Below are 15,740 nucleotides of genomic sequence, written 5' to 3'. Positions count from 1 at the left end.
TTATAGGTCTGTGTGTGCACAAACTGCCTTTCAAGTGTTTGCAGGATAATCTAACACAAATCAAAACAGGACTAAGCAACTTCCCCATTAATGGTTCATTTAAAGATGAAATTACATTTGAAAATAATATGTAGAGCAAAATCTTATGCAATCACACTTTTGGATAATGGGGATATCCCACAGGATAATGGCTTGCATTTACAGTTAAAATGTGTCGGACTCTGGCTTTATCCTACCCTTAATTTAGTCTATGTGTCGTCTGAGTCCAGCGTGTTCGTTAAATGAAGTGATAGGAGAAGGTATTCGGTTCAACAATCAGTTTATTACACAGCACAAGAATAAAGCTTAACAGAGCTCTGGTTCAGTCGTTAGTTCATAGGTCACCTGCACAGTGAGCTATTCCCCAAGACTGACCTCTACTGTCCAGTCTCTACAGTTTATATAGCTCAACCTTATCATACAGAACAAAAGTTGGCTTTCTTTGCTAGATTTCTTGCATAAGATTTATCACAAGTAATTTCCTGCTCTGCAGTTATCTGGGGTGTAGAGCTCCCATCTTAATCCTCAAGGCCAGAATATCCTGTTGTTTTGATCAGAAATCAATTAATACCCCAGATATTTCTAATTATTTCCTTGTTCTCATCTGGCCATATTCTTCTGTTCTACTCAACACCTCCTTCTGTCTTAGCCTTCTTACTGAGTTAGTTTCCATTCTCTTTGTTTCTGACAGTCTCTGTCGGATTCTCTTTGTTCTTGTCTGGCCATCGTCTCCGGTGCGAATCAACACCTTCTTTTGCCTTAACATTCCTACTAAATTGTTTCATACATATTCTCTCTTTTGTATTTTGGGGGCAGACAATTCTATAACCTACTGTAATCAGCCAACTTTGCTACATACTGTGGCTGCCCCTTACTTACATTACTCTTTCCCTTCACTATGAGGTAAATATTAAATTGTTACATAGTACTGGATTCATGTATACAAAATGAATAGTACATAAGCATGTATTCTACATATTTTCTTTGATTAATTAACCCCTTGGTTCCAACAAATGTTAAATTAAAGTTTTAGGAAAAACAAGCATTGCACATATGAAAGGTAAAACTTAGATTCTAGGAAAGGGATAAAGCATAACTTTAATGAAAGAGTCATACAATGGATTTAAATTGAATAGAAATGGAAAATAAAACTGTTTTTCATTTACATAGAACATATTTCACGTGAATAAAAAACAAATGGATCGAAAACATTTGGACTTACTGTTAAAACTGAACATATGCTGACAGGAGAATCCTATAGAATTACAAGGAGCTTTCTTAAATTCACAAGAATGATCCTCCCACCAAACATCAAACATCTCCTTCTAATCATGACTGCTTTTTCATGGAAAATCCTTTCAGAATATTCCCTTAGATTCATGAGTTGGAGGCTCATTCTACCATGGGAGGGGATGATTGTAAGACCTGTCTGGGAATTACAATTAGTGTTAACAATTGCAACTCCGCCAGTCAAAAACAAGTCCTTCTCACATGTTTAAAGCTCTTGACTCATTCTAATCTATTTTTGCCTTTTTCTATATCAGTAGTATGACGTGGGCTTCATCCGAATCCCTAAGTTGAATTGTGACCTGTCAAATCAGAATCTTGGCTGAAATTCAAGTTGTTTCACTGCTCAGTAAGGTGGAAATTAGAGTCATTCTACTTTATGTTGTTTTCTAAATGAAAAATCAAAGGTCCAATATACAAGCTAAATGCTATTTCTTAATAGGTCACTTGCTAAAGAATTTTATGATCAAACCGTCCCTAAGAATTGAAGATACAATAATATAGGATTAATGAGTAAGTGTGTAGCACACAGTGCATGTAATGTGATAGTTTGTGACTCATCATTAATGATCACATTTTGTTGCTTTACAATTAGCTGTAAAAGTTATGGCAGATGTTATAATGATTTAGAAAGAGTGTCTACTTTATAAATTACTCAAAATGTTACCTTAGCATAGTGAAAAGATCCTCTATCCATTGGTGTTTAAGAAATAATTTTGAAAAAATATGTGAATATGCTCATGTTCACATGGAATTAATACAGATGTAGTGCACTGTCCCTAGTTTAAGGCTTCACGTGAATGATATGTACCTATCTAGAGTCTGGAACTACTTTAATACTGAAAAAAAAATCTGATAATCTGCTATTTGATTGATTAGAAATCTGGCTCACTCTTCAGTTAGGAATGTATATTGGGGTCCAAAGTTCAAGCAACATATGTGCCCGATACAGGGGTCAGAGTGTTTTTTTTTATGGCTAGGATCTAGACTATGAGATGACAGTGCGCCAGGGTTGGGATCCAGAATATCCTGAGGCATGGAATATGGGTACCTTTATGGCTCAAATCACAGTCCAGCATGCTTGTATATTCTCCATATAAAGTAATCGAGTTTACTGAGAAAATGTATTATACAACTGTGCAACACAAAAAAAAAGTGTGTTTGTCTGAATATAACCAGGAGCAACATCCAATAATCCAGAATGCAGACTGGTCTAGCACCCACCAAAATCTCAAGGGTGCCAGATGAAAGGAGATTTATTTTGTATCTGTAAAGACATCCAAAAATATTTCAAGTTAGTGAACAATGTTATATAATTGTACAGGAGGATCCTAACTTTGATTTTTCACAAATATTTAAGGTTTGCACTTCCAATTCATATTCAGTCATCCATATTCGATAATTGCCAATGTGTTAACATCCATGAAGGACAAGATTAGGTGTCCCTATTCTTTTGGTGTAAACTAAACATTTCTCTGTAAGCCTTCAAGGTATTGGGAAATGGATAGACATATCCATCTACATAAAATTAACTGATTGATTCAGACAAATCTTAATTGTCAGTGATTATTTTCTACATAGTGGTAGGGGGCAAAAAGTAATTGAGACAGGAAAATGTTTCACTATGACAATTTTTCACCCAAGCCTGAGACTAATTTCTCTTCTAACGGCAACATGAAGAGAAAATGGCAAAGCAAACAAAAAATTAGTCATAAAACTATTTTGGGATATTGCACAGATGAAAAGAATTGTCTGCCATTTACTTACATTCTAAGAGTTTCCATGAACTCAAAATATTGAAAATGCATGCCTCATAAATTTACTTGAGATATTTGAAAAGTTGAATAAGAATTTGACAAGGCCAGGGTTATTGACTTTATCTCCTTGCACTTTAGCAAAGCCTTTGATGTGCTCCCACATGATACACCGGTCTTAAAGGTGAGGCAACACATGATCTAGTGTCAGCTACTAATTTGGACACAAAATTGACTTGGTAAAAGGTATCTGAGGAACAGCTGAGGACCTGAGTGGATAGCTGTTTTTCAGATTGGAGGCTGATAACCAGTGGTCGATGCTGGGTCCATTGCTGTTAGTCATGTTTATTAATGATTTTGATGAGTATGTAGGTGGAGTGATTAGTGTGCTTGTTGGTGACACTAAAACTAGTAGTATGATGGGCAGTGAAGAAGATTGCTTAAGGTTATACCAGGTCGAGACCAACTGGGGTAATGGGCAAAGGAATGACAAAGAGAATTTAACTCTGAAAAGTGTAAGGTGATATGTTTTGCAAAGCTTGGCCTTGGAGAATATTGTTGAACCAGGAGGCATTGAGGTACAGATACTTCCAGGTCTCTCTGCTCAACAATACTCCCCGAAGCCTTATATTGTTCCCTGAGACAAGGCAGTAAAGAATATGGCATATTTGTCTACATCGGTTGGGTATTGAATATAAGAGTAGAGATGCCATGATACAGTTGTAATTAAGCTAGAGATGGTGCAGAAAAGACACACAAGTATGTTGATGGGACTGGAGGACTTGCATTGCAAGGAGATACTGGAAAGACAGTGACTGTTTTTCTTAGATTGAAGGAGGCCTGACAGAGATCTAGAAGTCATAAGGGGCATAGGGAGGATGGTGAAGTCTAAAGCTAGAGGACAGAATTTTAAGGTGAGAAGAGTTAAAGGACCTAGCAGGCAGAGGTACATGGAGGAAAAAGTAAAGGCTGGTACATTAAAAAGAAAATTGGACAGGTTCATGGATAGGAAACATGTAAATGGATCTGGACAAAGACAGGCATATTACACGAGCTAAAAATTACACCTTGGTCAACATGGGCTAGGTGGGTCAAAGGGCTCATCTGCATGTCGTTTTACTCCATGATTCTCAATGACTACTGAAAAGCAGCAGAAGGTTAGGAATCAGTCAGCATGAACTCTGAGACATTGTCAAGGATGAAATAACAGAGAAGTAAACTGTGCCTATCAGTAACTAAATACAAGTTATAATTAATTTGGATATTTGATTAATACTTGCTGATAACAGAAAGGATAGAAGATGGTTATAAAGCATAGATTTGATTTATTGTGTTTCTTGGAATGAATAGTGTATGAACAGTTTATGGAACTTTAATCAAAATGAGTATGAGCTGTACTTATCTTGAAATTCTGTAAATTACTCCTTGCCATGTCAATCTGCTGCATCATGCATAAACATAGGTTGGTTCCCTTCTTCCTATTTCTGTCTAAAGCCAGGATGGCCATTGGAAGCCAAATAGAATTTGCATAGTGAGAAATGTTTTTACAGCTGTTGAAGCTAAGTGGTTATAGCTGGAATATCATTGCTGGTGGTAAATTAGACTCACTGAACCTCAGGAAAATACCAACCAGGAACAGGAAAAAATATAAATAAATCCACAAGTTATAATAGTCAAAGTTCATTTAAGCAAATCAGAAGGAAATATGTCGAAAATTAGTCTAGGCAGTTTTAAGTCATGGAGTTCTCAAGGCTCTGACCTCCCATTCATTGCAGCCATTTATGTGAGGTACTGCCTAAAGAAGGCAACTTCATAAAAGACCCCATCACCCTGCTCACAACCTCTTCTTGCTGCTCATGCTTAAGCCAGGTGATTCAGAAGCCTGAAAACCATCACCTCCACCTTCAAGAACAGATTCTTTTGAACAGCTGCCAGGCTCTTAAAACTTCCTTGGTCCATGAATCAAAGTCAATTCCTACCCCAAAAAAGGACTGTCTCACAATTGCAAATCACGTCTATGCACTTGGATCACAGTGACTATTTATTATCTACTGGAACAGGACAAGCTGGCAAGCTTGTGGAAGAACCCCATATTGAAGACAGGTTGTGAGTTCTTAGTTCAACCTGCTCAAAGCCCTTGTGGTCCATACAAGAGGAGAGGACAATGTTTCACTTGAAATAAGATAAACAAAAAGGACCTGAAAGAAAGAGATTATCATCTGGAAAACCCTGATGGGGCAAGTTTCTTTGGCAAGACACTGACATGGCTGATTAAAAGAAATCAATTTGTGTCCAGTGAACAATAAATCTTTCTCTCTGAAAACCGACAAGAACCTTCCTGAATGGTAACCATTTACCTTTCAAGCACCAAAGCTGGGTGAAATTCATAAATGTTAAATTCTGTGCACAGTAAAAGAATTGTCTGAAACCAGTGAACTTGGAGAAATGAGAAATGAGATTGGACTGTGAATCAAATAACTTTTCTAAACTTACTCACAGATTACATACACGTGCACTTAGAATTAGAAGGGGGTTAAGTTAGGTTAACTTAAGTTAGTAACAAGTTAAAGTTTGATCCTGTTTTCATATTTAAATATAATTAAAAGCAACCTTTGTCTATGTAACCATTTGTCTTGGTGAACATCTATTGCTGCTGGGTTTTTGGGCCTTCAGGGCTCATAACATTTTGGGAGCTTGTCCAGGATTTGAACCTGGCACCTCTTGCATGGCAAGCTAGAATTCTACCACTGACATGAAAGGTTTTGGGAGTAAACCCTAAGGAAAAATCTGGAGTCAGAGTTCTGGATAGGCAATCCCTACAATTCTGCTGGCACCAAACTTTATCGACTTTCATCATTCCTTTAGACCTGTCATTAGAATGGGGGTGGGGGGGGGTGGTGGGTCCTACTGCATGAGCATCAGATGGATCTCCACATCAACTCTGCCCTGGCGTGCAGCCTGGAGAGGTCACACCACAGTAACTACCAGAGACGCAGTACCTATGGTCGATCATGACCGACGGAGACAAAATAAGAAAGGTAAGGTTGTAACCAAAAAAAGTAACAGGTTATTTATATTCATTTACTTTATTTAATTAAATTAAATATGGTTAATTATTAAATGTATTTTGACCTTTGATGAATTTTTAATAGATCTGGGAACATGTCAAAGTTGTGGGTGGTTTGCCTTTTATATTAGAAAACCTGTGCTGCTTAGAAACTATTCTGAAATGTTAATTCCCTCTCCCTACAGACCCTTCTTGATCTATTGGCTGTTTCAAGTGTTTTTTGAAAATTTAGTTCCAGTATCAGCAACAATCTCCATGATGCTTCTCTCCTGTCGTCTGCCATACGTCAACTGTATCCCAGCACAGATTTACTTTTAATGTCATCGAAAACATCTGTTTCATGCCAGTGAGATTGTAAAATCATTATGATCAGCATATGCTACTGGTGGACCATGTACTCACCAGTCATGAGAAAAATAACTCTTTTCCAAGGTTATTAAACTTGGTTTCCAATATTCTTTGCTCTTAATGTCATTATGTGAAGCTTTGGCTGGATATGCAACATATACTATATATCATTATGTTCTCCTACTGTTCTTTTCCTCCAATCCTTTATCACTAGGTAAGCCATATCAAATTCTATATTATTTTGTGATCCAGCTAGAAAGGATGGATTCCCAATTCGAGGGAAAGCCATGTCTTGGAATTCTCCATGCTGCTTGATATGTCTACAGACTTTGTTGTAGCTTTGACCATTCGTCCATTTCAATCAGCCTTCTCCTGCAAGCTGTCCTATCAAGTGGCCAATGCCCTAAAACTCATGCAGCTCATGAGTTAATGGTGATCTGAGAGCCAACATTTTCACACAAAAGCTGTAGACATGTAAAATGAGCTGCAAGAGGAAGTGGAAGAGGTTGGTACAATAATGTTTAAAAGGTACTTGGACATGTATTTGAATAGGAATGATTTAGAGAAATGCAAGCTCAATGCAGGTAAATGGACTGACTCATTGGCAAGTTGTGATGTAGGACCTGTTTCCATGCTACATGATTTTAATTCCAACTAGTGTTCTGAGCATTGTACATAATGAAACTATGTTAACAAATGATAACATTTAAGTAGTTACTCTCTCTATGTTGATGTTGTTGGAAAACATTTTTTTTCAGTGTACTTACATGACATCACATACAACACTGAGATCCTTTTTCAGTTGGCGAGGCAGAATTACCATGTATTGGTAATGCAAAAAAAAGTACACAGTGTATATATGTAAACAAATAAAGAACTGTAAACAGATAATAAATGTAAACAAACAGCATTCAAACAAAAGGAATGGTTATTAATGATAATAATTGTACATGTACATATGCACCAAAATTCTTACTTGCTGCAGCTGAATAAGTATTTTGTTTAAAAAAATAACTACAACTGTATAGTTAATTGAATTAAAGAGACAATAAATACAAAGAATAGATAGATAATAAATATTGCAAAAATGTAACTTTGCAATAGTGCAAACAGTTGGAGCTGTCCATGATTTGTGTAACATTATTGGGATTGTGTTAATAACCTTGTAAGTTGCACACTATTATAGAACTGAAGTTGTAATGTTGCTGGCCTCTCTTTAATGCCTGTTTCCTGAGAGTATAAATGCTAACAGAAGCACCCCTTATGCAACATATAAATTGTGCCAAAAAAAATCCTGTTGTGGCATTACCTTGGTGGGGGAAAAAAGCAGTTTTCCCAGCATTCCATTAAGAAAACAAAGCTATTATTGCATTATTTTAAACATAGTTAAAATAATTATTCTAAAGGTTCTGTTGCTTGAGCTAAAATGATATGAAATACTGTTGCTAAACTGGATTGAATATAAATTCCAGGATATGTACTGCACAGTCTGAAACATAGCTCGTACAATTGACATCAACAGCCTGCTGTAGCCACAGGGTATTTTCAAATTAGATTTACCTGCCTAAACATCATCATATAATTTATGATGTGCCAGATTTACTTGTGCAAAGTACCTATTAAATAAGTTTGTTCATGTCTATAAACTACTGTAGTTTGCCAAGTAGCTAATTACAAGCATTTCCTTTTACATATATTCCATTTGCCAGCCTACCTTTAGGCAATGGAACATGAGGCAAATTACTTCACTACACCTGAAAAAAAATATAAAACAGTAAATATAAGAACAGTATTTTGATTGATTATTTTACATTTGTTTCCATGGGTTTTCCTTTATCATGTTTCTGCAACATCAGTTTATAATCTTTGTCAGCATGCCTCAGAAATTGTCAGGAGGCAAAAAAATGGCACTGATGTCACAGTCCTCCACCCTTTCTCCCAGTGAAAAATACAACAAAAGTGCTTTCAGATCTAAATGAAGCGAGTCGCAGCATTCTTTCTGTGTTGTCACAACAGATTTATCAAGTCCGTCTGATGTGGTTTCAAGCTCTCTCATCTCCTTCATGTTGTCAAAGATGTGCCGTCACTGGGAAGGTACATAGCTCTTTGAGAGGATTAGAGGATGGAACATAATTTAATCCTCTGTTTAAGAAAAAGTGTCAGATGCAGCTTTAGAAGTGCAACTGGACATAGTAGTAGTAAGTAAGGGACATTAGCTAAAGGTTAGATGAGAAGCTTTAATCTCTGCTGTTTTTACTGAAATTTAAGTCTTCCATTTAAAGGCTTTCTGGATGATTTATATATACCTGCTTTGTCTTCAAAAATATACAAATGAAAATATTGCCGACACTGATTATTTAATGTGAAGTATATTTATTTTTGATTTCCTATATAACCGATTGATTTTATTGCATTTAAAAATGTAATTTTTATTGTAAAATAACATTAATATTGTTTACACAGATTGCAGCAATATTTTTGAATATCTGAAATTTATTTTCTATTTGATCTTATTATATTTTTATCCATAATTACACAATTAAATTATGATGTTCTTTTGAAATATAACATCAAAATAATCTGTTTCTTAATGCATTATTTTCCTGGAGAATCAAAAATGTATTGATTCCGTATCATGAAGATTTTCCTTTAATCCAAAGTAAATGGTAACAAATATTTATTTGATTTTTTTTTTTCCCAAAGAATTCGGATTGAGTAGAATTCAGAATCAAAATTTATTGTCATGAACAATATTCACAATTGTCACAAAATTTGTTTTGCAGCCGCACATGTACAAAATTTCTATCAATTCCATTCAAAAACAAAAATTAGTGCAAAAGATGAAGTAGAGACTATGTTTCTTTGTCCATTCGGACATCTGATGGCTGAGGGGAAGAAGCTCTGCCATTTCAATGATCATTTTAAAATTATGAAGTAAAGCTGAATATTTCAGATCTCAAATGCAAATTATATCTGCATTAAGTTAAAAATAGCATAGTACCATTCTCCTTATGCGATACTCGAATTATTTGAGCAGATATTTTACATTTCTTAACCTATTTTGGCCATGTTATCATATTTCATCATTCCAGTTCATGAGTTCAACAAGGTTCACGATCAAACATAGGTACACTATTTGCTTCCCACACATCGTAATTTTTTCAAGTAATATAGCTAATAGGAGCAATATATGTAGCAAATAAGGGAAAAATTTGGATATTTAGATATTGCAATTTGTATTTCTGCTATTTATTTATGAAAAACTGTATAAGCTGAGTACTTCATATCATTTTTTAAATAAATAAATAGCCTCCCCTTGCTTTCTTTCCTTTTCCCTAGCATTTTCATTCAGTTGCTGTGGTCAACCACTGTATGTATATTTATTTGTTTGGGCACCCCCCTTGGCTGACTGTACCTGTGGCTCCTCCCACAGATGCCTGAATAAAGGTGTCTGTTCCACAGGCACCCCCCCTCCCCATTCAGGACAGTCGAGCAGCATGGACATGCTTTTGTTCTATAGTGAATAAAAGCCCATCAGTTTTGCTCAACTTCTGTCTATTGGAGTCTTTGTCGGTGCATCAATGTTATTCACTGTAGGTTTTTAAATTGGAGCAGATCCTGAAGCCAGAGAAGCTGGAAATCAACCCTCAAGCACCTGAGGCCTCTACCAACTTTGAACTCTGGCTACACTGTTTCGAGATTTTCTGCAGGCAGCTTCAGCCATTGTGCAGTAAAAATGCAGGTACCGCACTCTCGAGTTGGCGCCCTGCTGAACTCGATGATCAAGTACATTGCATCGTATCAGGAGGCCATGGACATTCTAAAGGGCCAGTACTTGCAAAAGATTAACAAAGTCTACGCCATGCACCTCTTGGAGATCTGAAAGCAATAATCCGGGGAGTTGATTGCCAAGTACCTCCGGCCCCTATGATCCCTCAGACAGGCCTGTGAATGTAAGGACATGACGGCCACAGAGTACATGGATGACCTGATTAGGGATGCCCATGTCGCAGGGATCAGGTCAAATTACACCTGCCAAAAATAATTGGATCAAGGTGAGAGCTTAGCCTGTGGAGAGCAATCGAGCTGTCAGGTATGCTGGAGGCAGCCCTCCAGAATACGGAGGCCTACTCAACTGAAAATGCAGCCGCCTCATGGTTGCCCTGGTGCCGCCATCTTGGGACATGCCACTACAGTGGTAATACTCCGCAAGCGTCCACCAACATGTTCTGTCAGTGACCTGACCATGACTGCTGTACTCTGGGAGCATCCAAAGTGGTACTTCCGCAGACTGGGCAAACACCTGAGGAAACATTGCCCAGTGAATGACACGGTCTACTCCAGCTGCAGGAAGAAGGAACACTATGCAACCCCTTTCCCAGCAGTGCTGTGTGTGGACCATGAGGCATCCATCTTGGATGCCACCATCACTGGAAACTAGCAGTGCCATATGTGAGTCGTGGGGGTGCCATCTTTGGGATCCATCAGAATCAAGTGCAGGCCATGGGGCCATCATCTTGGACACCACAATCTTCCTGATCAACACGCGGTCTCTCCTCTGCAGTGACAAGCAACAATCTGACACTGACCTCCATCACAAACAACTAGGACAGCCAGTATCAACTCACTAGGTCAATGATGGACATTCAGGCAAACAGCCACATGATGAGTTGCCTGTTCCATAGTGAGAGTACAGAGAGCTTCATTCACCCCAACACAATGCAGTGCTACTCCCTTGAGGTAAGGCCAATAAACCAAAAGGTCTCCTTGGCCTCAAAGTTACATATGGTGGATGTCCGTAATACTGTGTAGTGACTCTGACCATACAGGGCACAGACTATAAAGACTTTAAACTTTTGGTGATGCCATAGCTCTGCACTGCTGTCCCACTGGGACTAGATTTTCAATGTAAAAGCATGATGATGGAGTACAATAGGCTCCATCCACCCCTCACTCTCTGTTACCAGCAGATCTTAAATCGCCCACTGTGCTCCACCTACCCTTCAACCTTCTCCCCCATTGCACAGAGCCAGCAGCCCAGTCGCTCATTGTATATGATCTGCTGACTCTCCACACTCAAAATCACCCCTCCACTGCTGTTCGCCAATCTCTCACCTGACTGTAAACCCATCGCCTTTAAAAGTAAATAGTACATTGCCAGGGATAGGACCTTTATTCGAACAGAGGTGCAGCAGCTACTCAACAAGGGGATCATTGATGCCAGCGCCAACCCTTGGAGAGCACAAGTGGTGGTAGAGAGGAATGGAGAGAAGAACAGATGGTCATCAACTAAAGTCAGTCATTAATAGGTACACACAACTGGATGCGTAACCCCTTCCCGTATATCCAATAGGGTGAACCAAAATGCACATTATTGGGTCTTCGCTACCATCGATCTAAAATCTACATATCATCAGCTTCCTATCTGCCCAGAAGACCACCAATATATTGGGTTTGAGGCAGATGGCCACCTCTACCACTTTCTATGGGCACCCTTCAGCTTCACAAACAGAGCCTCGGTTTTCCAGTGGGAGATGGACCACGTGGTAGATCAGTACGAGCTACAGGCCACATTCCCGTATCTCAACAGTATCACTGTCTGCAGCCATGACCTGCAGGACCATGACATCAACCTTCAAAAATTCCTCCAAATCGCCAAGCTCCTCAATCTCACGTACAATAAGGCCAAGTGCGTATTTTGCACAACCTGCCTTGCCATTCTTGGCTGTGTCATTGAGAATGGAATCATTGGTCCAGATCCTGACTGCATGCACCCACTCCTGGAACTTCCCCTCCCCCACAGCCTTAAGGCCCTGAAAGGTTGCTGGGCCTTCTTCTCTTACTATGTCCAGTGGGTCCCCAACTATGCAGACAAGGAATAGTTAAATCCACCTCTTTCCCTCTGATGCCAGAGGCCTGTGCGGTCTTCAGCCACATCAAGGCAGATATTGCCAAAGCCATGATGAATGCTGTGGATGAATTCATCCCATTCCAGGTGGAGAGCAATGCGTCAGACTTTGTTCTGGCTGCCATTCTTAACTAGGTGGGCAGACCAGTTTCTTTATTTCTCCATACCCTCCAGGCCCCATTGAGATGGTACAGCACTGGGGGCACCATCTGGCCAGTAAACAATTTACCCTACTAACTGACCAATGTGCAGTTGTGTTCACGTTCAATGATCAGCAGCAGGTAAAATCAAGAACAAAAAGATATTGAGGTAGAGAATTGAACTGTCCACCTACAATTATGATATCTGCACTGGCCCGGTACACTCAGTGAGTCTCCTGATGCCCTATCGTGTGGAACCTGTGCCAGCGTACAGATTTCCCACTTACATGCCTTTCACAATGACCTCTGCATCCTGGAGTTACCAGGTTCTTCCTCTTTGTCAAAGCCCGCAACCTGCCTTACTCCATCGAAGAGATTGGATTGATGACCAAAAACTGCCAAGTCTGAGTGGAGTGCAAACCACACTTCTACTGATCAGAGAGAGTGGAGATGATAAAGGCCACCTGTTCCTTTGAATACCTGAGTATCAACTTCAAAGGCCCTGCCCACCTCAGACCACAATGTATCCTTCCTCAATGTCATTGATGAGTGCACTGGCTTTCCGTTTGCCACCCCCTATCCTGACATGATAGCTGCCACAGTCATCAATGTCCTGCACAGTCCCTTCACTCTGTTCGGCTTCCCCAGCTATATTCATAGCAACCGGTGGGGGGGGGGGGGGGGGGTCTTCAAGCACTGTATGTATATTTATTTGTTTAGGCACCCCCCTTGGCTGACTGTACCTGTGGCTCCTCCCACAGATGCCTGAATAAAGGTGTCTGTTCCATAGCCCTCCCCCGCTCCCCATTCAGGACAGTCGAGCAGCATGGACGTGCTTTTGTTCTATAGTGAATAAAAGCCCATCAGTTTTGCTCAACTTCTGTCTATTGGGGTCATTGTTGGTGCATCAATGTTATTCACTGTAGGTTTTTAAAATGGAGCAGATCCTGAAGACAGAGAAGCTGGAAATCAACCCTCAAGCACCTGAGGCCTCTACCAACTTTGAACTCTGGCTAAACTGTTTCCAGACCTTTCTGCAGGCAGCTTCAGCCATTGTGCAGTAAAAATGCAGGTACTGCACTCTCGAGTTGGCCCCCTGCTGAACTCGATGATCAAGGACATTGCATCGTATCAGGAGGCCATGGACATTCTAAAGGCAGCTTCACCCATTGTGCAGTAAAAATGCACTCATTTATGAGTGACGAGCTGCGCCTCGAGCAGGACCACTAGCTACAACCCCCATGGGAATGGGCAAGTGGAAAGGGAAAATGCCACTGTGGTCAAGGGGCCATCCAGTCTCCTGCTGGGAAAAGGTCCTCCCAGAGGTACTCCACTCCATCAGTTCCTTCCTAAGTACTTCCACGAATGCCACACTGCATGAACGCATATTTCCCTTCCCCAGTAAATCTGTGACCAAGACCACACTGCTGGCATGCCTGACATTCCCAGGGCCAGTCCTACTCCAGAAGCACGAGAAGAGCCATAAGTCAAACCCTCTGGTCGAAAGGGTCCACCTTCCACATGCCAACTCCCAATAAGCCCTACATGGAGTACCCTGATGGGCATCAGGACACTGTCTCCATTAGGGATCTAAAGCCATCAGGTGCTTGGGAGACCACCAGTGATCACCCACACCCCCCCATCACATCACCCCTAACCACCCACAATGCACGAGGGCATGGGACATTACCTCATCCCCAACAGAGGACACACCAGACTCATCACCGCACACCATCCAGCCTAATGCAAACAACTGCACACAGGTGCCCCAAGCTGCCCAGTACCCCATTACTCTGCAGCAGTCGCAGCCAGTATAACGATGGTCACAGCGGAAAACCAGACTGCCTGAAAGATTAATCTGTAACTATCGTCAGAACTTCACCCTGCTGGATTCTTTTTAAAAACAAGGGTGAAATGTGGTAAACCACGGTGTGTATATGTATTGATCAGACTGGGCACACCTATTGGCCAACTGTACCTGTAGCTCCTCCCACAGACTCCTGAATAAAGATGGCTGTTCCACAGCCCCCTCCCCCATCAAGCAACATGAACGTACCTTCATTCTATGAAAAATAAAGTCAGCTTGTTCAACTTCTGTCTATTGGAGTCATTGATGGTGCATCAGATGTCTGCCTGCTTTTTGCTCATTCATTGAAGAAGGGCTCAGGGCCAAAACGTTAGTTCTATTTCTTTCCTCTGATGCACAGTTTTAGACCTGATGAGTGCTTTTAGATTTGTATTTTACTATTGCAAGAGACATTTCTAAATGTTGAACTCCACCCAAGATGAAAAACATGAACGAGATATGAACAGACAAAATAGTAAGGTTTAAGGTTCCTTTTTATATTGCATTAAAAATGTAACATACATAATATAATTTAATCTTTGCCTGTTGTAAGGCAGTCAAAGAGTTGCCATTTGTATTACCCAGCACCCCTTACAGTGCAAGAGAAAAATAGCAAAATATAGTCCCTCAGAGCCAATGAGTGTGCATGGATTTGCCTCCAGTGCTCCCACCACCTCTGCAGCTGCATTGACTCCTTTTTGCTTCATCAGCAACCTGATCTCCAGATCCAAACCTCCAATATGATCAAGAAGAATTCAGTGCTCGTGGCCCTGAGGGAGTCCTTCTTGCTGTCAACGCCCCCACAAATCCCAGCGCTGATATCTGGTTCCCATGAGCCAGTGTCCAGCAGCCAGCAGCCAGTGCAGGCCCACTAAGTGCAAGTATCCTGCAGTTGGGTGAGTCTCTTAGCTCCTGAGCCCCCTCGCTAGTTTACTGATGAGTTACTGTCCTATAGGGTCATCTCCCATGCTTCTCCTTCTCAATCGGGGAAGGGGGGGGGGAGAGGAGGAAGTATCCTCCCTATTTCTTGTGCACTGCCCTGGTCCATTGCTCCCCCAGAGTCTGTGATGCCTTGTGGCTGCTGCCGAGCACAGGCCACCACCATCTTGGCACAGACCATGTGGTTACAGGATTTGACTTTCAAACACGATTGGCTCCTTTAAGAGAACATTTACAGTCTGTATGGAACCACTGGCATTAGAACCAGGAGGATGAAACCTTCAGAGTAACAGTGTCTCTGCTGTCGCTGGTCTGCACAGGGAACTGAGATTCACTGGTGGTGTATTATACTGCTGGGTGGCTCCGCCATCTGGCACTACTCCCATCTACCCATATATAACCCTGATTTCCC

This window comes from Narcine bancroftii, chromosome 1 (assembly GCF_036971445.1).
Source record: "Narcine bancroftii isolate sNarBan1 chromosome 1, sNarBan1.hap1, whole genome shotgun sequence".
Taxonomy (NCBI): Eukaryota; Metazoa; Chordata; class Chondrichthyes; order Torpediniformes; family Narcinidae; genus Narcine; species Narcine bancroftii.
This window is presented reverse-complemented; position numbering follows the sequence as displayed.